Raw genomic sequence first — 25,980 nt, forward strand, 5'->3', positions numbered from 1 at the left:
TCTACTGCTAAAAATATTAAAAAAAAAAAAAAGAAAAGAAACACTGCAGTGCACAGTCAGTGGTAGAGCATGCACTTAACATGCACTAAGCCTTGAGTTCAATCCCCCATTCCACCAAATAACGAAACAAAACACCTTGACTACAGAATTATTTTGAAACAGAAGAAAAAAATGAAAACAACCTACAAGTCCAATAAGGGAATCAATATACAAACTATGGTCATTCATAACACAGCTGAAATGAATAAACAATCACTAAGCTCCTTCATGGGTAGATCTCAACACAATTTTTTGGGGATAAATAACATATACACATAAAATAACATATACTAAGTCCCCCCTGCATCACTGGCCCTGTTCAGTTTCGTGTGATTTGGAACTTTATATAAATGAAACTATAGAGTATGACCCTCTTTGATTATGGCTTCCTTCATCAATATTATGGAGTGAAATTCATCCACAATATTGCATATAGCTATAGATAACTTGTTCTTATTGCATTATCATGTGTGAGAGAATACACCACAATCTATCCTTTCTGTATGAGACTCATTTGGGTTGTTTGGGTATATTATGAATAGCACACTATTCATATTCATATATATATATATATATATATATACACACACACACACACACACACACACAAACACACATACACACACACACCTTGAATATACACACATATCTACACACTTTTATGGCAAAATATGCCTGCATTTACTGTTGGAGTGTAACTTAGGAGTGTAACTGCTCTATCATAGGGTATAAACATAATTACTTTTAGTAACTACTACCAAATGGTTTTCCCAAGTGGTTGTACACCCACCAGCAGTATATGAAAGAACCATTTGCTAATTACCAACTTAGTACTAGCTGTCTTTCATCTTAGCCATTTTGGTGTGTGTGTGTGTGTGTATGTGTGTGTGTGTGTATATATGTGTGTAGTAGTATCTCGGAAGGGTTTCAACTTCCCTGATATCTATGGAAGTTGATCACCTTTGCATACACTTACTGCCATTTCAATGTGTTCTTTTACAAGTGCCTATTAAAATGTTCTGCCTTTTTTCTTTCTTTTTGAGCTGCCTTTTTCTTACTGATTTGGAGAATTGTTAATATATTCCAGATATCAGTCTCTTGTTAGATATAGGTACTTCCACTCTGTGACCACTTTCATTAAGTTAGTGCTATCTTTTGATGTTTCACATTTAGCACCTTTCGTGTCCTAAATATCATGAAGGTACTCGCCACTTTTTTCTAAAAGCCCTAGTATTTTTACTTAATTAACCCTAAAATACATGTGGAATTGAGGTTTGGTATATGATGAGAGATGGGTAGAGATACGTTTTTCCCCAAATAGGCATCTAACTGACACAGCATCATTTATTTAAAAGATCATCCTTTCTTTGCCACATTGGAACATCACCTCTTTCTTATGCGGGTGACCATATGAGATTATTTCTGATTCAAAAACAATATTTAGGGGCTGGGATTGTGGCTCAGGGGTAGAGTGCTTGCCTAGCATTCATGAAGCACTGGGTTCGATCCTCAGCACCACATAAAAATAAATAAATAAAATAAAGGTATTGTATCCATCCACAACTTAAAAAATATTTTTTAAAAAAACAGTATCAACTGGAAAAAAAGATGCAAAATGATATGAACTGAATAGCATCTCTAACACACTATTATAAGTAAGCAATATTTAGTGTTATTTTTCTATTTGTATAACATATACATGTAGTAAAGTAAGAAAATATGGACCAGAAGACTATATATACCAAATTCACAACTGCTGTTTCTGGGAAAGAGAAGTGAGTGTTTTTAGTTTTTCAGGGGTTTTTTTGAGGGGAGGGAGGTCACAGGTTGGGGATTGAACCCAGGAGTTCTTTACCATTGAGCTATATCTACAGCCCTTTTTGTTTTTTGTTTTGAGACAGGGCCTAAGTTGCTGAGGATGGCCTTGCAATCCTCCTGTCTCAGCCTCTTGAGCCACTGGGATTAGACATGTGCCACTGAGCCTGGCAGAAGTTTGTTCTTAAACACTGCATTATACAGTCTATTACTGAAAACACAATCTGCATTTTAAGAAACTGAATATTGACCTATTGATGTAAAATAATTTTATTAAATGGGAAATACAAGATTTTATAATCACTTTCAGAAAAAAAGTGTTAAATCAATTTCTGAACCAAAATAGTGATTTTAGGTCACTAAATTAATGTATCTTACAAATATTTTTGGTTCCTTGTTTTAAAGTGCAAAATTCTGTAGTTTTTTTCCCAGTTACTTTTTGGGTTTTTTTGGGTTTGTTTTCCTGTTCTTTGATAATGCTGAGGAATCAAACACCTAGTTTTATACATGCTAGACAAGTACTCTACCACTCAGCAGTCCATCACACCAGGTACTCTTTTATCCAACAGAAAGGAACAGCAATATTTGTCTTCATTCTTGCTTTCTCCTTCCAATTCTCAATACATGGATAATAACAACAAAATAAACAATAATTACAGCTAGCATATTTTCAGCATCATCCTATAAGTATCACATATAACATTTTAGAACAAATGAATGTGGTAGATACATTTGTGATCTCCATTTTAGAGATGAGATATAACATAAGATTATATGTTAGGAAACATTTGTAATCCCTGCTATATAATTAAATTTAGAACATCTAAGGAGGACTTTTAAAAACTGGATAAATCACATGTGATCAAATAATGCAGCAATTTTCCCATAACCATGGCATTACTGGCCTTTATTAGGGTCTTCACTAAGATTATACTTGGCAAAGCTTAAGTCCAATGGACAAATAAGTGAAAAAACTTAGTTTATATTCACAAAGATTTTTTAACTTGGATACAATTTAAGTTTTCTACATTATTATTTTAAATAATTAATTTCAGAGATATTACCAATCCAGCTATTTTATGTAATTATCTTAGAAGCCCACAGAAAAGAAAATATAATTCCAACTTAAAGTTAGAAAGATCATCTTATTTTTCCTTCTTTGAAGGCCTTACTACCCTTGCACTTGAGTCCTTCCTGAACTTCTTATCAAAAAGATAAACAAAACTTATTTCTAACATTAATGTGAAAAATAAATGGTACATCAGGTTGGTTTCTCATTAAGCATGCTCAAACTTTATTTATGAAAGCAGAATTTCCTCTTTATTTAATTATCTTATATTTGATGATGGTGCAGACCCTAATTATTTTACTTTGTTAAAATTGGGCTAAAAGCTCAACTTTAATTATTTAGTTATTTGTGAAGTACCTACTATAAGCCTGACACTCTTTTAAGCTCTAATAAGGATATAACAAGTCAAATAAACAAGATTGAAAATAACATTTTAGCACTCACTTTAAGAAAAAAACTATTCTAAAGCCTCAATTAACCAGGATTCTCATACATTAAACTGCAGAATATTATTTCAAAAAAAAGTCAACAAATAGAAAAAACATCTTTAAATTCAGGAATTTAAATAGATGTCTGCTGGCATTCAAACTAATTGGCTCCTAGATGAGGATCACACCACAGTCCACCATGAGTTAAGGATTGATTGATATGTACCAACACTTGAAGGTGAAGGAACTTGCATATTCTGCCAAGTGGTTCTATTATTAAAGTAATCAAAATTATATATCCTCTCTTAATAGTACTTCCCACTTAAGGTTTAATGACCTATTTACTTAGCTGCCTATCCTCTGAGGTCCCATTCCTACAGTCTATAGAAAGTATAAGAAAAAGAAGGGCAAAGTAAGAATGTTAATCAGAGGGCTAGGGTTGTGGCTCACCGTAGAGCACTTGCCTAGTGTGAGGCACTGAGTTCAATCCTCAGCACCATATAAAAATAAATAAAATAAAGGTATTGTGTTCATCTACAACTAAAAAAAAAAAAAAAGAAAAGAAAGAAAGGTAATCAGAGATCAACCACCTCTCCATGTCCTGCCAAGAACTGTGATCCCACCACCAACATATACATATATGGATAAAAACAATTTTCACAGAATATGAGGTCACAGAACCAAGTACTCCTATTTCCAAGAGCTATGGGTTTATTCTCTCCCTGTTTGTCGTCTAGCTCATCTGTATAGCCTGTGGATGTGCTAAATATGGAGAATACAAAGACATGAACTGTAAAACCTGCCTAAAATCTGGAGTATAGGTTGAAGAAATAAACACTACACATGCTGGTACCACACTATTTCATCCAGTTCAATGGATAGTACTCATAATGAAAATTTATATGTAGACATACTCACTACAGCCCACATAGAACCTCAAATTCTTGCTTTATTAAAGAGTACACAGAATTTGACCATATATAACTTCTTGTAATTTTTTTTTTACCACATACACCAAACCATAACTTTTCTTTATAGCTTACTTCACTTACCCAGTACAAATGAATCTGGCATAATGTACTTCACTTACCCGGTACAAATGAATCTGGCAAATGATCATTATAAAGGTACAAATTTTAATAGAAAAAGATCTCATTATGTGAGACCTTTCTTAAAAAAATAAGAATGCAGACTGCAAACCAAGTTATAACTGGTTATTTAGTGAAGATAACACACTAAACATTGTAATTCCCTACCTTCAAGAAAATATAAGTAAATAATTATAATGTGTATAACATCTAAAATATGCATAAAGTACAGAGAAATAAATTATTATCCAGAGAAGGAAACTGGGAAGGCTTCCTAGAGGAAGTAGCATTGGGGCAAGTTTGAAGAGTAAAAGTTTACTGAGAAATCTAGAATGCCATGTAGTTTGGTGGGGAATGCAGAGTAGATATTACAATCAAAGACACAGGAGATGCAAAAAATAAAAAACAAATACTAGAATAAAACCTCAACTTTAGTTCTGCTGGAGCATAAAAAGCAGAGGAGAGAGATTAAAGACTAACAGAAAGGCTTGAAGCCTTTATAAATAGGTAGAATTTTAATTCAGGGAGATGAGAAACAGTCAGAGAACACATGAGAGCAAAGAAACAGAAGCACTCAGGAAATCAGCAGCCTAGACTTGGGTCGAGCTTAGAGAAAATATGAAAAAAGGACAGATTTTTTCTTCATCTAGTCATTTCTTAGTCCTCTCTCTCCATTAAAATAAGTCTTAATGGTCTTTTTTGGATCTTAATGGTCTTTTTTAGGTCAAAGTGGCACAGTGAAGCATGCTGGGCCTTGCAGCTCATTTTCACCCCTGTGGAAACCAGCCACCACATGAAAAAGCCTGAACTGGACTACTGGATGGAGAGAGAGAAGCCACAGGCAAGAGTAGCAAGGTACCTCAGCCAAGTCAGGTATACAAAGGAGAACAACTTGTTTGTTCCAGATCCAACTAAGCCTTCAGCTGAAGGTAGCCAAACCACGGAATCTTAAGATATAATGAACTGTTTTAAGCCACTAAGTTTTGGGATGATTTGTTATATAGCAATTAATAACTAAAGGTGATATTAAACCTAACAGATACTTTCAGATTTAGCATCCTAGCAGCATTCAAACCTATTTGCCACACTTTTGAAGCATATTTCTTTGGCTTTCACACTCAAGTTTTCCTCATCTTCTCTATTTGTGCTATTCCTGTCTTTTACCCTCTCTCCCAAACCAGACTCGACCTCTAATACCTAGGTGTTAAGTGCTGTAGATTCTCAAGGCTCAATCTTAGGCCTTGGCCAACTTATGCTCTGAACCCTCAACCCACCTAGTCACAGCTTCAATTGCTTTTATATTAAATAATTTTCAAAAATTGTACATAACTCATCTCATAACTCATTGTACTTAACGATTCTTACTTGGCACTATTTCTTGAATGGCTCAAAGGTACTTCAAAAACTACAAATTCAAAACTGAACTCATGATTTTCTTCCATCCAAAATAGTCCTCCAAAACTCTATAGGCTCAATAAATGGCATCACTATCATCCAGTTTTGCAGACACCATCTCTCTGTTCCTTAAACCATGAGTGCAATGTCAAATTCTACTGATTTAACTTCCTAAATGTCTCATGAAATTGTTGCATCTTTCCATCTTGTATACTAGCACCAACCTTCTTATTCAAGCTAATTGATAAAACTAATGATAATAATGCCTACCTGGTCTTCCAACATCTACTTTTGTCTCCTCATCTGCCACCCCCTACCTCTAAATAAAATCCTCAGTGGCTTCCCTATTGCTTTCATAATAATAATAATATCACTATCAGGATGGTCTCAAAGTCCTTTATACAGTCAAGCCAATATTCTTTTCTGTTTTGTACTATCTCTCTCTTTTTTTTTTTTTTTTGTTCTCCAAGCCACATTAGCCTTGTTTTAGTTCCTCATTCACAAAACACTCCTTTCAAACAACAAGCCTTTGTAAAACAACAAAAAAACAAATAACCCAATCAACATATGGGCCAAGGACCTGAACAGACACTTTGCAGAAAAGGATATACAATCAATTAACAAATACACAAAAAAATGCTCACCATCGATAGCAATCAGAGAAATGCAAATTAAATCTACTCTAAGATACCATCTCACTCCAGTAAGAATGGCAGCCATATGAAGTCAAACAACAAGAAGTGCTGGCAAGGATGGGGCGGGGGGAGGTACACTCATACATTGCTGGTGGGGCTGCAAATTGGTGCAGCCACTTTGGAGGGCAGTATGGAGATTCCTTGGAAAGCTGGGAATGGAACCACCATTTGACCCAACTATTTCCCTCCTTGGACTATACCCAAAAGAGCATACTACAGGGACACAGCTACATCAATGTTCATAGCAGCACAATCCACAATAGCTAGACTGTGGAATCAACCTAGATGCCCTTCAATAGATGAATGAATAAAAAAAAAATGTGGCATTTATACACAATGGAATATTACTCAGCACTAAAAAATAACAAATCATGGCATTTGCAGGGAAATGGATGGCATTAGAACAGATTATGCTAAGTGAAGTTAGCCAATCCTTAAAAAACAAATGCCGAATGTCTTTTCTGATATAAGGGGGGTGACTCAAAACAGAGTAAGGAGGCAGAGCATGAGAAGAAAATTACCACTAAACAGGGAAGAGAGGTGGGAGGGAATGGGAGGGAGAAGGGGAATTGCACGGAAGATGGAAGGAGACCCTCATCGTTATACAAAATACATACATGATGGTGTGAGAGGGAAGAAAGAGAGAGAGAGAGAGAGAGAGAAATGTGTATTGGGTAGAAATGTAGATTGAGAAGAGAGAAGTGATGGGAGGGGAGGGGGGGATAGGGAGGGCAGCAGAATACAACAGACACTAGTATTGCTGTATGTATATACGTGGCTGTATAATCAATGTGATCCTGCAATCTGTACAAGTGGAAAAATGAGAATTCATACCCCATTTGAATCAAATGTATGATATGTCAAGATCATTGTATTGTCTCGAGCAACTAATAAAAAAAAAAGGCCTTTGTATATGCTAGCCCTTCTGCATAACCTTACTTTGTACTATTATGGTAGTAAATTCTGCACTCTTCAGATCTTAATCTTCCATGATCTCATCGAAAATAAATAAATGAATATGCATGTACAGACGCACACAGCCTTATATACATTAAAAGATGCACAAAGAAGTATTTATGTATAAAATGATTTGTCTACAATGTGTTTTAAAATATTCCCCAAAACAGTATGCATAGGGGTGACAGGCAGACTGATCAAATAAGACCAGTAAAATATGGATATTGAAACTGGGTAAGGATTCTTGAGATTAATTTTTATTTTCTCTGCATCTATGTATGTTTGAAAGTTTCCAAAATAAAATTTTTTAAAAATTTGGACATATATGAGTAATCAACACAATAACTGAAAATGTAACCAAACCCTCTGGAAAGAAAACGGGAAAAGCGAGGTAAGCCTGCTTTTATTACTACCCTTCTTGTAAAACTTATTAGCCCATAGTTCCCATTAATTAAAATATTTAAAACTTTTAAATAGAATATAAAATTTCACCACCATGAAGTATTAAGCAAATAAGTCAGATGGAGTAATAAAACTAAATGACTCCACACCTATGTCAAAACATACACTGACCAGATATGACAGTCCCAGTTACATGAAATACATTACAGCTACTCCTCTAGCTGAAAACTGGCAAATTTCTACTGTCAGTAATTTTTAGGTCCATCCCGATTTCAAAAAGAGGGCAGGGAATGAGTGAATACTGCTTTACAAGTATTATCGGGAAGATGAGGGAAGATAAGGTAAACTTGCCACAAAGACATTAATCTATTTGTCCAAGTTAATTTCGGTTCTGGAAGAAACTAATTTAAACACTTATTCTTTTCGATTTCCTACATGCCTGTTAAATATATGGATTTCTATCTAACATTTACCCTTTGCTTACTAAATACATTTTCTGCTTGATTTTATGGTAAACAATCAAAGATTGCTGCTTTTGGGGTTCCTATGACTGTTTACTCAATTACCACTTTGTCTAATCAGTTTACTCATCTACAAAATATATTAACAGGGTTCTCACATATATTTATAAAATGTATATAAACAATATAAAACAAAGTTGGTTTAACATTCAAAAATTAAAGTTATCTACCCTATTAATCGGACTTAAAAAGAAAAATTATGGTTCTCTCAATACATGCATAAAAAAACTTGAGAAAAAAATACCCATTCAACATTTAGACAACAAAATAAAGGAGGTTTCCTCACCTCATGAAAATAATTTAATTTATGAAAATCTAAGTTAACATCACTCTTAACTGATAAAAGGCTAAATGCTTCACTCCCCACTCCATTTCTGAAGATCAAGAAGAATATGTCCTTCTCACCATTTCCACTAGTATATTAAGGCAAGAAAAATAATGAAACCACAGACAGATATTAGGAGGAAATAAAACTATCTATATTCAGACATGATTACATGTATAAAAAATTCTAAGGAATCTAGAAAAAAGTACTAGATAAATAAATTTACGAAAGTCACAGCATACTAGGGTCAAAACACACATAACAATAATTAGAAATTGAAATAGAATATCCAATTTATAACATATACAAAACCTACATAATGAAAACTACAAATATTGAGACATAGAAAAACTGAGATGCAATGCTCATCTATCAAAATAACAATTATAAAGTGTCAATTTCCCCACAAATTATTTTAATAGATTATAACCAAAATTGCAGTAGACTCTCATAAAAATTAACAAACCTGACTTTTAAATTTAAATTCCAAGGACCTAGAGAGTAGACAAAACAATTTTGCAAAAGAAAAACAAAAATTGAAGATATTAACTGATTTCAAGATTGACAAAAATAAAATCCTATGTTCCAGCCTTGATTAATGCAGATCAGAGCCTCTAATAAGTCCCTTGCTCATACACTTCTGACTAAACCTAGGTGTCCCACTTATAACCCTTCCCTAATAAAACTAGTGTTATCTTCAAAGTTAAGTCTTTTTGAAGTCCTACATGAAGAATTAGATGTCTCTCATCTCTGTGCAGTGATAGAAAATAATTACTTCTGTGACATCCCTTGAGTATTTATTGTCTCATTTAATCGTAATAATCATTATTATTATTATTATCATCCCCATCTTAAAAATGAAGACACTAAAACTTAGAACAAGTGAGAATAAGGTTTTCCTCTAGTTGCAAAGTCAGGAATCTTTCAACATAAACACTTTCTTTAACCAGTACATTTTAAATACTTATCTTAAATTTAAATTGGATATGAACATGAACTCATGACCTATTATATCCAATAAAAAGGTCTGGAAACAATGACCAACTCAACAAATATGATCATATTACAACCTAAAGCCCAGATTAGCTTTTCCATATACCATTTGCTGACACATGGAACCTGAGCCGATTCTAGATCTGGGGCAAAAATGTATGAGATAAGCTTAGAACAAGCTGTCATGCTAAAAAGAAAAAAGCTTTCAAGTTTTTTAAGTTTAATTTCTTTGTCATTATTCCTTTAATCTCAGAAATTGATAGCTGACCCCCCAAATCTAATCTCCCTTTCTTCCTACCCAAAATCCCAAATTTTAATTTGGCCCCTTAGTAACCCCCACACAGAGATTAGTTTCCACTCTACCTTGCAATTAAGTGTTGTCAAATTCTAGTTGATAGACTCTGACAGGAACTGTCATGTGGAAGTTTTAGGTCAGGGTCATATTAAGAAGCTGCCTACCCTCTACATTCTTCACTCCTTTCCACAAATTGAAAGTCAGTTGCAGAATGTTCTATAAAACCACCATCAATCATTCAAATAAAAGCAAAGACTGATGAAAAATAAAGTACCTCGGACCCTAAACAACGGCTTGGAGCAGAACCACCCTATTTTCCCTACTACTAACCAGTTCTCTTTGAAGTGAAAGGAAAAGCTTTTTATCTTTTTAAGCCACTAATATTTCTGCCCCAATTACAATAACTGAACCAATAGCCTAAAAAAATTACCTTGCCAGAAGCTTTCCAAAATCCTTGGAAGATTCAAATAGATGCTTGTTGATATGTTTTTCTTTGCTACAGAAAATGCGTATTTTCAAAGAGGGCACTGTGTTGTTAAGGGCAGGGCTGCACACATTCTTTCAAACTAATGCTAAATGCTTTTGTGATTTAATAAATAGAAAGCTGGCATCTTTAGTCTCAAGTCAACACTCTACTCCCAATTACTCAGATTTACTTGGATAATATACACAGGAAGTAAAGCTTCAAAGAAAGTTTTTAGTGTTTTTGGTGAAACAATATTTTCTTAAATCTTATTACTCAAATATAATACAGTCCCTGGTCCTACTCACAATGTAACAAATAAAAAGAAGACAAGTATAAGTAGTTTCATTTTGGTTTCCTCCTTCAGAAACACACAGGAATGATTTGATTCAAGATGGAGTCCCTCAACTTTCTTTCTCTAAGTTTTAACCTTTTGATAATTCTAATCCCCAGCACTTTCTCTAATAATTTCCAAGAACAACAATTCAAAATTCAAGTACATTCAACCTGAGATGATCTGGTCAAGGGTAGGTATATGAAAGAATAATTTCTATAAAACCACCATCCTAGAATTTGCTGCACTTTGTTACAGTATTTCACACACTCCAAATATGTCTTATTTTAATAGATGGGCTGAGGGCTAGGGATGTAGCTCAATGGTAGAGCACTTATGTAGCCTGCACAGTACTCTGGATTCAGTTAATAGCAAGAAAAACAGATATACTAAATGCCATAGAATTGTTCAAAAGTGATTAATTTTGTTATGTCAATTTCACTCCAATTTAAAAAAATATACAAACCTTAGGAAAAGGTTAAGGAAAACTCCCAGAAAAAATCAAAGACATAAGGAGGAAAAAAAATCTAAAAAAGTAAGAATAAGGAATCAATTGGGAAGTCTGATATCCAGAAGAAAAGAACACAGGAAAAAGGAAAATTTTGAAATAATAACATTTCTGAAACTTAAACACATAAGTTTCCTAATTGAAAAGGCTTTCCAGGAGTCCAGGACAGCAAATGAAGACATACCAAAGATCTTGACCAAAGATCAAGATCATCACTGGTTTAAAAAAAAAAAAAAAAAATTCTAAAAACTTTAAGACCAAAAAAAAAAAAAAACAAAACAAAAAACAAAAAACCCCACAACCCTACAGATCACAATAGAAAGAAATTATTTTATTTATATTTTGCAGTGTTAAGTATCAAAGTAAGGGCTTTACACATTCTAGGCAAAAATCTTTTCTTTCTTTCTCTTTCTCTATTTATTTCTGTGTGGTGCTGAGGATTGAACCCAGTGCCTCATACATGCAAGGCAAGTGCTCTACCATTGAGCCACAATCCCAGCCCCAGGTAAAAATTCTATCACTGAGCTATACTCCACAACTCCCAACCCCCAACCCCCAACCCTTATAATGGACTTTTTGCAGCAACATGGGAAGTTATAAGTCAACTGAACAATGTTTGTCTTCCAAACTCTTAATGGAAACTATTGCCCAAATTAGGAATCCCAACTAACAATCAACAAGTATCAGCCAAGCATAAGGTTAGAACTGATACCAGCAGCCCAAGGTCTTAATTCACTCCCATGAACTCTCTCAGGAAGCTACTAGAGAATATGATGAAAATATGCCATCAAAAGGAGGGGAAAAAATCATGAAAAGATGATAACATGATGTCTAGAAACACAAAAGACCCAATAGAATAGAGATGTAAAAGGAATTCCCATGATTATTTGAAGACAATTCCTACGAAAACTACTCACCATCTAGAGAACATCTCTACATCTAGAGAACAACCCTACATATTAGGACTCCACAAGAGATGATATCCAAGAAAATAAAAAAGATAATGAGGCAGATAAATTACCTTGTAAGTCTGTCTAACCCTACAGGGAGGCATTTTATTATTCCATGGAAAAGTATGAGTATGAATACTTATTTTTTCTTAGGAAGTGAATTACAATAGGAAAATGGGCAAAAAAAAAGTGTAAGAAAGCCTGTTCCTCATATCATATAGTAGAAAATCAATAATACCTGCAAAAGAGAATGTAAGGAATATAAGCATGATTTCTGGAAACAGGAACTTGAATGCCTAAAGCCAAAAGGAGGAATTATAGGTGGTAAGGAATAGTTAAGTATCTATTTCTCATGTTAAGTTGGGTGTGACCATGCCAAGCATACATTCTACCACAGGTACTTATGTAGACCCTAAATATTATCTTAATAGCCTCTCCCCCTTCTCTTTCAAAAATGTCAATTTTAGAAGATCAAATTATATGACCATTCTATCTATTTATAAGCCTAAGAGTGTATTTAGTTTTTTAAATTATTTGCACAAATTACTTTGACTAAAAAATTATAATTTAAAAAAAGGAAATGTATTCAAAATATATTAGGGCCAGACGTGGTAGTGCACGTCTGTAATTCCAGTGGCTTGGAAGGCTGCAGCAGGAGGATCGTAAGTTCAAAGCCAGCTTCAGCAAAAGCAAGGCGCTAAGCAACTCAGTCTCTAAGTTAAAAAATACAAAAAATAGGACTGGGATGTGGCTCAGTGGTCAAATGCCCAAGTTCAACCCTCAATAACTTCCCCCGCAAAATTATATATTTCATACACACACACACACACACACACACACACAGTAAAAGCAACAGGATTAAGTAACATATGAATCTGGCTCAGAAATTGAGAATGATGGCTAAGGCATTTAAACAAACATTCTCAAGAAGTAGATAGTAAAGATTACAAGTTCAGCTTTGGATATGTCAAGTTTTAGGTACCTCTAAACATCCAAGATGAAGTAACCAGTAGATAGTTGACTAGACTAAAATGAAGGAAAAAGCTGTAGGCTTGTTAATTATCAGCTCATGGGTTATAAATAAAGACTTGAGTATATGACAGTACTCAAGTTACAACAGATTGTAGCCAAGAGCAAAAGCCTGAAAAACATCTAAATCATTTTAAATTTTTTTAACTTTTAAATACATTTCTTAATATTCAAATATATGTAAATTTGATGGTTGCAAACTACTTGGACATTACACATACCACTTGGACATTCCAGAAGATGTCACTTATTCACTTTCCATTCCAAAAATATTTATAAAAGGCCTCTCTACACCCAGCAATTCAAAGAGGCACAAAAAGTAGACTGTGTTCCCCAGAGTTTTATTTGAATTATGTTACCTGTAAGTAAACAGGTAACATAATTCAAATAAAAACTGTGGTAACAAAGAACTAAATCCTAGAAGTGCAGAGTAATCAGTAGAACTAAGTGTCTAAATGCTTCACAGAAAGTACCACTTGACCACTATTCTCAATAAATAAATGAGTAGGTATAGAAGATAGAAAGAAGATGAGAAATAGAAAACATCCCAGAATTAAGGAATAGGCATGGAAAATAAGATGTCCTCAAGGAACAATAGTGAGAGTTCATTGTTGGTAAAGCACTTAGAAGCAATAGAAAGTTAATAAACCACAAACAATTGAAATTAAATCATAAGGCATTTTATGTCCTATCAGGGAGAACAGATATCCCAAAGTTAAGAAAAAAGAAGAGGGAGAATGCCTAAATAGAATCAAAATTCAATTAGAAAGATTAAGGACTAGCAAAATAAACCTTATGAATCTGTTTAATATTGATAGATAAATGAAGCCATGGGAATGTATGAAACCACCCAAGAGTATATCAGTAAAAAGAAGTGAAAAATCTAAGATTAAGCAGCAACATTTAGAGACAGCCAAACAAACTGAGGTCAACAATGGATATTAAAACAAAACTTAAAGCCATAGGAAAGCTGGAAGAGTATAAACACACAGAAGTTGAGAGAAGCTTTAACAAAGAATGTTCAAAACATCATGAAAGACAAATTAAAAAGCAAATTTGAATTTAAAAGATGAATTATTGATTTTATTTATTAAGAAAGGTAGAATGGGAAACCAGGTTGTAATAGAGTAAGGAATAAAAAGGAGGCATGAAAGTCAAGATGCTATCAAAAATAATTTCTAAATTTATTGCAAAAGAAAATAAGGAAAATAGTCACTAGAGAAGGAAAGAAGGCATTGCAAGAGTAGATATGAGTTTTTCTATTTGTTTCATTTCATTTCTTTAGAGTGGTTGATGCAGGAAGGCAGTAATATAGCCATCACCACTGTCTATCCAGAACATTCTCATTTGCTCAAAAGGAAACCCCAAATTTATGAGAAGCTTCCCTTTACTCTAAGCCACAGGCAACCACTTATTTCTGTTAACTCTGGATTTCTCTTTCTGGACAATTCATATAAATGGAATCCTGCAGTTAAATGGTCCTTTATTTCTAGCTTATTTCACTTAGCGGTGTTTTCAATAGTTATTCATGCTATGGAAAGTTTCAGAATTGTATTCCTTTTTAAAAGGCTGAATTAACAGTTCACTGAATAGATATGTCACATTTTATTTATTCATCAGCTGATGGACACTTGGATTATGTCCACCCACTAACAATTATCAATAATGCTATTACATTCATTTATAGGTTTATAAGCTTTTGGCTTTGATTTTTCAGGTATATTCAAGAGATAGAGCTATTGGGCCACAGAATGTCTACCTTTGAGAAACTGCTAAATTGCTTTTCTAACACAGTTCCAACACATATTCTCATTAGTAATATATGAGGGTTCTAATTTCTCTACATTCCTATCAGCATATACCTTTTAAATTATACCTATTATAGCAGGTATGGTATGGTATCTATAAATATAACTGTGATTTGCATTTTCCTCATAACTAATAATGGTGAACATCTTTTCATTTGCTTATTGAATAATTGTATATCTTCTTGGAAAATGTTTTAATTTTTATTACAAAAGTTCTTTTCATATTCTGGATAGGAGGGCTTTATCAGATAAATGATCTGCAAATAAATTTCTTCCCATTTCATTACTATATTTCACATTCTTGATTGTATCCTTTGAAGCACAAAAGTTCTTAATTTTGATGAAGTTCAATTTGCCTACTTTTTCTTTGGTTGTGTTTCTGGTGTAATATCTAAAAAATTACAGATCATGATGATTTGCATTTTTTTACGTTGTGTAGATTCTTACTTCTTACGTATTTTATTCAATTTTCTTTTTTTGTCTATGGTATCAGGTAAGGGATTCAACTTTATTCTCTTCCGTGTTAATAAAAATCAGCTGTTCTCTCATGTGGAAGCTAGATCTCGTGAAAATTTAAGGAAGTCAGTAGAATTGGGGAAAGGGACCAGTATGAGGGTGGAGAGTGGGAAGTGCTGGGGCCACAATACCCAAGACATTGGATTCAATCACCAATACTGGGGGGGGGGGGAACTGGCCAAATAATATTGTATATTATGTGCATGTATGAATATGTAACAACAAATCCCATTATATACAACCATAATGTACTAATAAAATAATGTAGGGGAAAAATAATACTTGCTAAGGTTATTTTTTCCCTTTTCTCTTGGCTCTGTTTTTTATAAAAAAAAAAAAATCCACTGTATAGGTCTATTTCTGAACTATTAATTCTATTTCACTGATCTATATGGCTGGCCATTCTTATATAACACAGTACTATTTTTTGTTTAGATCCCATACTAAATAAAGTATAAAGAGCAACAGAGCTTAAAGAAACAGGAAAAAAAAAAAAAAAACCCATGGTCAAATCCTAACTTTGCCTCATTTTGGCAATCAGCATACTAAGGCTTATTTTCCTCAACGTGAATTAAGTGAGATGTGAAATAACCCTATAAACAATGAAAAGTCACACAATAAGTTCAGGTATGTTTTCTTAATGAATTAACTCAACCTCATATATTGGGTTTGGCAGCCAGGAATAAAAGAAAATAATAGTATATTATTAAACTTTTAACATTTTAAGATTTAAAATGTAACGTAAGCACTGAAAAAGTTTCTCTTCATATCATATTTAATAAGGAAAGGAAAATGGAGAAATTTTTAAAAATCTAAGTAAATTCTATCAAACTCACTAATAACCTGGTTAATCAGTAGTTCCTACATGTTTCACTCTACAATTACAATATATTTGTAACAGGTTTTAAAAAAAAAACAGTAACAACTTTTTTTTAGTTGTATTAGGTGAAATACTTGCTCAGAAGTAACTGGCAACCAGCAATATGAAAATCTTTCCTCCATACTGGAGACTGAACCCAAGATCTTAATATGGTAAGCAAGCAAGCAATGTATCACTGTGCTATATCCCTAATCCAATTTTTTCATCTTTACAAATCTACTAGAAGAAAAGCAGAATCTAGTTCTCAGTTTTTTTAACTTCATTTTTAACAATGTTTATTGGCTATACATATTTCTTCTTTTGTGAACTTTCTTTTCATGTCCTGACATAAAACACTGAATTCTAGTTTCTTTTATTGAGCTTTAAAAGCCCTGTCTATAAGTCTAACAAATATATTATATATGACCATTTTATGTATAGAATTATATATATCCTAACCAGTTCTCCCAGTTCTATGCAGAAAGAATTATTTTTAGGAAGTAAAATGTATGGAGGCATAGGCGTATTTGTGTATGTGTAAATGTATATTTTTTTTGATATCTGGGGATTGAACCCACGAACCCAGAGCCTTGTGCATGCTAGGTAGGGAAGCATTTAATCACTGAGCTACATTCCCAACTCTTTTTTAAAAAATATTTAAATCTGAGACAGGGTCTAGTTAAGTTGTTCACCTTTGTAATTCTCTTGCCTCAGTCTCCTGAGTAGCTGCGATTACAGGCATGAGTCACCATGCCCAGATGGATACATTTTTTTTAAATAGATCTACTCTGTCAAGTTATAATGGTGAATTCTTTCTAATTTTTAATAACTTTATTGAGGTTTAATTACCATAAATTTCATCTACTTTTAAGAGTTCAATTCAATGATTTTTAGTGTATATATATATATATATATATATATATATATGAGCTGTACAACTATCATTGCTATACAATTGTAGAACATTTCCAATATCCTAAAAAAAGATACCTGTGACCACTTGTAGACAGTCTCCACTCTATCTCTAAGCAACCTATAATCTACCTATGGACAGTTCCATTTTTAAGTGGATTTTACATGGATTTTTTACATGTAGTATGTTTCTGAGATCCATTCTTCTTGTAGCATGTCAGTTCATTCTTCTTCTATTGCTAAATGGTATTCCAAGTTTCCCTATTTTATGCCCAGTATAAATCAACCCATAAACAACTGTGACCTCTTTTATGAGGAAGTAAATTTAGATGGAATGACCAAAAAAAAAAAAAATCCAAATTGGGGGGACCACCCTACTCCTTGTATATTCCACACTATAACTACTGTTTTTTTTCTTTTTATTTATATGACAGCAGAATGCATTATAATTCTTATTACACATATAGAGCACAATTTTCCATAACTCTGGTTGTATACATAGTATATTCACACAAATTCATGTCTTCATGCATGTACTTTGGATAGTAATGATCATCACATTCCACCATCATTAATTACCCCATGCCCCCTCCCTTGCCCTCCAACCCCTCTGCCCTATCTAGAGTTTGTCTATTCTTCCCATGCTCCAATTCCCTATCCCATTATGAATCAGCCTCCTTATATATATTTTTTTTTAAAAATTCAGCATTTGGTTTTTTGGGATTGGCTAACTTCACTTAGCATCATCTTCTCTAATTCTATTCATTTATATGCAAATGCCATGATTTTATTCTCTTACTGCTGAGTAATATTCCATTGTGTATATATGCCACTTTTTCAATCCGTTCATGTATTGAAGGGCATCTAGGTTGGTTCCACAGTTTAGCTACTGTGAATTGTGCTACTATAAACATTGATGTGGCTGTGTCTCTGTAGTATGCTGTTTTTAAGTCCTTTGAGTATAGACCGAGAAGAAGGACAGCTGGGTCAAATGGTGGTTCCGTTCCCAATTTTCCAAGAAATCTTCACACTGCTTTCCATATTGGCTGCATCAATTTGCAGTCCCACCAGCAGTGGATGAGTGTACCTTTTTTCCCCACATCCTCTCCAACACCTATTGTTGTTTTTATGCATAATAGCTGCCATTCTGTGAGATGAAATCTAATAGAGTGGTTTTGATTTGCATTTCTCTAATTGCTAGTGATGATGAACATTTTCTCATGTATTTGCTGACTGATTGTACATCATATTCGAGAAGTGTCTCTTCAGGTCCTTGGCCCATTTATTGACTAGGTTATTTGTTTCTTTGGTGTTTAGCTTTTTGAGTTCTTAATGTATCCTTAGAGATTAATGCTCCATCTACTGTTTGAGGGGTAAAGATTTGCTCCCAAGATGTAGGCTCTCTATTCACCTCACAGATTGTTTCTTTTGCTGAGAAGAAGCTTTTTAGTTTTAGGGGCTGGGGATATAGCTCGATTGGCAAAGTTGCTTCCCCTGCATGCACAAGGCCCTGCCTGGGTTCAATCCCCAGCACCACAAAAAAAAAAAAAAAAAAAAAAAAAAAAAAAAATTCACTACTGTTTCTAAAAGGCACATTTAATCATTCTTTTTTATGCTAAAATCTCATCGATGATTTTTTTCCAACCTGTTCAGCAGAGTCCAAGTTCCTTAGGCAAAACATACAGAGGAAGGGCCATGCCAATCTGTCCACTCTCATTGCTACTGCTTTTTCTTGAACATTTTGCCAACTATCAATACTGAGGTACACATGATTCCCTGCCACCAACCTCTCTTCTAGCATCTTTATTTCTCTACAACCATCTACCTAAAAACCTTAATCTTTCAAAGCCCAACTCAAGACTTATTTCTCAGAACCAGCTCCTGCCTCACTTTCTCAACTATGACATCTCATCAGCTGTTCTTAATCATTTTACTTCTTACAAAATGCTGTAACTTTACCTATCTCTCTTACCAAATCCATGACCCAAATTCTTTACCTATCTCTCTTACCAAAAACTTCACTGCAGTTCAGTAAGTACTTGTTAAATTAAATATATTCTAACTACTAATATTATTCTACCCATTTCATGAAGGAAAACCGACTACTCTAAAATTAATGTGGAAAGGACCTAATAATAGAAGTAGTAAAAAAACAACTCCAGAGATCATTCAGGCTAAAAAGCCTAAGATCTTAACTCTTTAAAGAAAAAAGTTTTGCCAACCCCTAGTATACATCATGATCTACATTATGCAAGAAGAAAAATTCAGAACTTCCTTTGTATAAATTTTTTCATTTCATCTTTCTTAACTTCTATTTTTATGTTTTCTAATATATTAACACTAGCACAGGAGTAATATACATAATTTATAAACTTATATGTATATAAACACACAAACACATACATACATACTGGGGATGGTACAGGCCCCATTTTATTTTATACTGATATAGGTGATTAAAAAAAACTAGTAAGTCTCAGGACAAGTTGAGTTAAATTTAACAATCAAGTTTATCAATATGAGCAACTTGTTTCTATAAGTGCTTCAAATCACAAGGAAAAGACCTAAAATCCAACTTTTTCCAACTAAAATGCTCAAAATATCTCAAGAATTTTTATGGTACTAAAAATATTATTTAAATGCAGCAGGTAGTACTAACAGTCTTCAAGTTAAATGCAATAAACTATGAACTACATAAATCCAAAATGCTTCAAAGACAGCTTTTTTTTAAAGTTTATTATGATAGAAAAATCAAATGTAAACTTGTTCTGCTAACCTGTGAAGTTTAATTGATAAATAGCTGGTATATGACAAAATAAAACTAAGAGAATACCTAAATTAGCTATTTTAAAAAAAACTATTTGTAATTAACAACAATGCAATTTTGTAACCAAAAAGTGTTCCTTAGCTACAATAGCAAGGCTGCATCTGTGTAAGACAACAAATACTAACCTAAGGCTCTAAAGAGCCTGGTAAAGAGCTTAGAATGATAGTTTCTAATAACTCAAAAGTTGGGGTCTGACCATCAGCAGCAGCAAATTTATAAGCTTAAAGTTAATTTACCAACAGAACCTGGAGTTATCAGGTTAGGGTTGTCACTCTATGTTGAATCAGATTCTCCAACAAATACAGCCCCCAGAGAGAACTACACTCTACTCTGCTCACCTTTAAGGCTTTTTCTGAGGCCTTCCGAGATGACTAGCATCAGACTTTTGAGGAAGGCTAGCCATTAGACAAGGCTTTTCCCCACGATCTGACTGCTTGAAGTGACATCCAGGATCAGGTCGATCCTGTATCCAGGAATCATGACCCTCCCTGAGGCACCAGTCATCATGAGACAGTCAGTGCACTTTAGCACTTCTTGATAACCACTGGGCTGCTCCTTTAGCTGAAAGGAAAAAAAACATCAAAACCACAACAAACAAAACAAAGGGGGAAAAATCAGTAATTCAATCTGAAAAGACAGAGCGTGGGGAAAAATATACCAAAACAGCCTTGTCTAAATCAAAATGTAGCCTTGCCTTGAAGTAAAGACCACAGTTTCAATATTTTTCCAGTTGCTGCAAAGTTTATTCCTAATATTCAAATCTAAACAACATAAAATCTACTGTATTACATCTGGAAAGAACTGAAAGTGGGGGTTAGATAAAATAACCTTGGAAATAGAGCTAAGTAAGTATGAGAGCAGGTATTTATCAGCAACTAGCAGCCTAATGCTTATGAGTGTACCGCATTAGGAGACCAAATACCTAAAATTTTCATTCTCTCAAATTGGAATCTGTTTCAGAGAGACATAAAATACCCAAATAGCTGAGTTTAACAGAAAATTATCAATACAATTAAAGCCAGTCTACCAGTATTCGTAATTAGGTTAACATCCTCTTTAACTGACATAATACTAATACAACATATACCCCCCCACACACACATACATGCAAGCAATACTCTTGTTCTAACATTGTAATTAAATGTTCATATCCTTATTCCCTTAAATAAAAAATTTTTAAAAAATTTAAAAAACAGATGAATAAATACTAGGATTACTTAAGGCTTATTTATTTGCATCAAAATGAAAATTCTATGAGAATTCAGAGATAAATTTGGCTCTTAACTGTTTTCAAATGAAAAATACTTTTCCAAAGATAAAATGTTAAAAGCACGAGAAAGTCTTTTGAGTTATTGTTTTAAAGATTGGCTCATAATTCCTTTAAAATATCCTTACTCCAAAGGTTATGATATTTTTGTATCAATTATTTACCTTCCTTTCTCCCACTTTATTCTATATCCCCCATCTCTCAGTTACTACTATCAACATCCAAGTAGACATTCAAGTTGGAAACCTTGAAATAAAGAGACTAGTTTTTTTGTAACTTGTTTGAGAATATGATTAAAAGCTATGGACCTATTACCCAGAAAAATGTGCATGTACATGGACAATATTTAAATATGATTTCAAGAAATTTATAGAACACTCTGAAGTCCATGGACCCTTTTCAGAACCCCTATGAAACACATGGCTTCCCCCCCCCCCACTCCATCTTCCATATATCTTTGAAAACCTGCCTTGGATGGCTCCCAAACTCTCAGAAAAAAAAAAAAAATTCTGCCTTCCTATCTAGCACTGGCTTAGTTTAGGCACTCTCCCTATTTTTTGTGGGCTGTTACTATTAATTTGCTAATTTTTCTCATCTTACACCTTCCTTCAATCCATCTTCACCTGGTTAGCACAGCAACTTTACTAACATGCAAATCTGATGATATAACTAACCTTAAAATCTTCAATAACCTCCCCTGCAAAGGTTAACAGAATGAAGTCCTATCTTCTTAGGATGTATCACTTGCTTTATCTACATTTCAAGCATTCACTCCTCTTACCTATAATTTCCACATTTCAGTCATATAGTCTACATTCTCCCACTATACTTTTTCATGTCTTTCTAAAATGTCATGGCTCAATTCCTTACTCTTCCCTCAAAGTTAGGTCCTTTTATTATGCTGTCTCAGAACCTTCAGTTTATTTCTGCCATGAGATTTCTCAATGTACTACAAATGCTTATTCCTTTCCTGTTTTCAAATGCAATGCTTTCTAAAGACAAGAACCTTGCTTAAATTCCATCTCTTTGTGTCCCCATTACCTAGGATATAAATACAGAACTAAATATAAATGTACATCACTGTCACTATTCTATCACAGGTAAAACTATTGCTGAATCAATATAAAATATATTTTTAACAACTCTAAATCTGAAGAATTCAGTCTGGAAGAATATTTTACAACAATTCTATAGAAAATTACATGTTAATTGCAACCGACTATTTAAAATATGCCTTCATCAGGGCCAAGGACATATATTTTTTACATGATGTGAATTATAGGGACATCCAAACCAGAATTAAAGTTTGGTAAGGATACCAGAATAATAATATAATCTGTTGGATAAAACTCCTAAATCAGGAAAACTAAATACATACCACAGATAATATGGATTATTTACTCCCCTCTTTCCTTAGCTGCTCTCTTCCTCTACCCTGTATCATACTTGGGGTTTAAAAGTCCTCAATATGTATACTATAAGCAGCGACTTCACACTGACTACAGTCAGCATGAAAGTTAAATATTGTAACTATCCAATAATCTATTCTAAACCCTTAACAGATTAAAATTACCTTATTAAAAATATCCAGAAGGCCAATTCTACAACCCTTGGACACCTATTCCCAAATTTAACAATTCTAAAGGTCAAGAATTATTGTTATCACTTTATTTATTTTTATTTTATTTTATTGGTAGTGGGAATTTAACCCAGGGGTGTTCTACCACGAGCTATATCCCCAGCTCTTTTAATTTTAAGATAGGGTCTCAATAAGCTGCCCAGACTGGTTTGACCTTGAAATTCTCCTTTTTCTGCTGGGATTATAGGTGTACAGCACCATGCCCAACTAATTATTTGCATCTTGAAACAATTCCTAGCTTTATAAATCAAAAATATGTCTATATTGTTTTGTTAAAAGTTGTTAATTCTCACGTTTTTGTGTATTTTTAAAAATATTTGTGTATATATTGTGTTCTAAACTAAGTCTTCCAAATTTGATTGTAGATAAGTCATGATGACTTACAAAATACAAATTCCCAGGTTCCTGCCTGATCAACTGAAGATTTTCAGAATTAGAGCTGAGGCATGTATTCTTTACAAAGTATACTAGGTGATTTGATGCAGCCATTTGAAAGCTAGCATTCTAAATTTCATAGTAGTTTATACATGGAAAAGCTAAAATGAAATGCCTCTAAATGAAACTTTCCTTGAATGTGTGGAGTCTCTTATTGCTTATTGATTCTGACAGGCTAACAAAAGCATGTTGAAAAAGCTTAACCCTCTGAATAAAATCTATTTTGATGTATCTTACCACAGAATTCTAGATTAACAGTTACTGTACAGTTTCATTAGATCTGCCAGTATTTATTTTTAATTACTCCATTGTGTTTGTCTGGAAGTATTCCTCAAAAGTTATTCTTACCATATAACCTTAAAAAAAGGTATATTTGGGTATTATTACAAGTGTTAACTGCAAAAATTCACTGTATTAAGTCAAAAATATTTCAACTTCTTAAAATTATACATTTTATTTCATTTACATACTTTAAATAAACTACAAATTGCTGATGTATGTTTCACACCAGCAGTTATAAATCTAGGGGTTGAGAGAATAGGACTAAAGAAAAAAAAAGTGTAATAGGACCAAAGAAAGAAAGTGTAAATGATTTGTATCCAACAAATTATTAATACTGTTAGGAGGTTGAATTGATAAAGATTAATGTATATTGGAAAGTATGTATTTAGAATATTTGAATTACAAATCAGAAAGACGCTAATCTTAAGATTGTTATAAATCCCTAGTAATATCAATATGAAGGATTGTGCGAGAATAAATTTAAAACTCAAGAATACACTTAAACAGAATGTTTGATACATTTGATCACACTACTTGGCATCCCTCATTATTCTTTACAGGTTTTTTAAAAGAGAAAATTTCCCAAAATTCATGGGGGTGAGGGAGGGGGGCCACTTCATATATGTTTAAATAGTCTTACACAATTGAAAGAGTTTTGACAGACTTTGATATATTTTAGTAGTATCAATGAATAAAAAAATTATGAAAGGAGGGAACTGGTTTCTTAATCATTTCAGATAGTTCAAACTTTTCAAAAATGTCTAGACTTTTTATCATTAAGAGTTAAAAATAAGCTATAATTATAGTATAAAACCACTTACACAGCCTGGAATGATCCAGAAAAAAACTAATAAAAATCAACAACTCAGACTGGGGTTGTGGTTCAGTGGTACAGCACTTATCTAGCCTGTGTGAGGCACTGGGTTCGATTCTTAGCACCATATATAAATAAGTAAATAAAATAAAGATCCATCAACAACTAATAAAAATATTTTAAAAAAAGAAATCAAAATCTCAAAAACTTAGGGACTTCTATATCAATTTTGAGAACAAGGTGGAGTATGAAAACCTCAATCTAAAGTAATGTGAATATATTTAGCTGAGATTACTCAGACATTTTTCTGCAAACATGTTCCCTAATTGAAAATGTATCCAAGAAACTATAAAAGTAGTTGGCCTAGTTGGCCTTAAAAATCTGGAAAAGCTAGTAAGAAAGCTTTTGGTTTGGTTTATAAATAAAGCAAATAGTTAAGTATCTTCTCTGTTAAGTTTTCAGGGCAATCATAACATTGATGAAGAAATGCAGAACTCTTCAGCATATAGAAATCCCAGTATTTGAAAGATAATACTACTACTAGCACTTTCAAGGAAGAGAAAAATAACTGCTACACTACCCTGGAATGTCATTCACCAATGACAAGGTGCTGGCAGGATTTCTTCTGGGCCACTCTATTGAGCAATATAGTTAGCCACGTGTTTCTGGAATCACAGTACAGAACAGTTTTCTGTTGCAAAACATTACTACAGAGGATCTTTGCAGGAAATAAAAACGTGAAAAAATTCTTTGAATAATTCTAATTTGGTTAATTCTACCAAAACATGACACATCAGTAATATATTATAATGACTTGTACTATGAGGTCACAAGTATGTTTATCAATATTGAAAACACCTACTATGGAGATAAGGAATAGCTTCCTTGTTAAGAATTCAAGGCCATATCGAACCCACAGATCATAAGTGAAAACACTACAAAACACCCGTTTTATCAAATGGCTGTACTTTTTTTTTAGGCCAAAAATAACACACATACAATTCCAAACTAGACAGTCATCAAAAGTCCTAGGCACAATTTTCCAAAAATACTGAATAGATATAAATTCATGATACCACAGACAACTGCCTTGATTTCTTTTAAGTGAGGTCCAAGAACTTAGTCATGAATTAAGAAAATAATTACATACAGCTATGTTCATCCATAACAGAAAGCTGTTCCTCTTCTATCCAAATTTATAACATACTGTTAAATGACAACCTGTTACAGAGGGTATGGTGTTCCTATTATTCTTTTGATAAGCAAGAAATTGAGTCATTTTGGCCTACACATACTTAGATCAAGAGTTAAACTG

General features: G+C 33.3%; 1 protein-coding gene across 4 annotated transcripts in view; it reads right to left on the reverse strand.

The window, feature by feature from the left end:
- The window catches only part of Ints6 (integrator complex subunit 6), an 87,053-nt gene that overhangs the window by 34,082 nt on the left and 26,991 nt on the right, over nucleotides 1-25,980 (reverse strand). The window contains exon 1 of one of the 4 annotated variants that reach the window (XM_005330215.5): nucleotides 20,567-20,707. The exons of the other annotated variants lie outside the window; for them this stretch is intronic. The gene's annotated coding sequence lies outside the window, so the exon portion shown is untranslated. Of the gene's footprint in view, nucleotides 1-20,566; nucleotides 20,708-25,980 lie in introns of those variants that run through there. 4 annotated transcript variants of the gene reach the window in all.

The sequence above is a fragment of the Ictidomys tridecemlineatus genome, chromosome 6, assembly GCF_052094955.1.
Source record: "Ictidomys tridecemlineatus isolate mIctTri1 chromosome 6, mIctTri1.hap1, whole genome shotgun sequence".
Lineage (NCBI taxonomy): Eukaryota > Metazoa > Chordata > Mammalia > Rodentia > Sciuridae > Ictidomys > Ictidomys tridecemlineatus.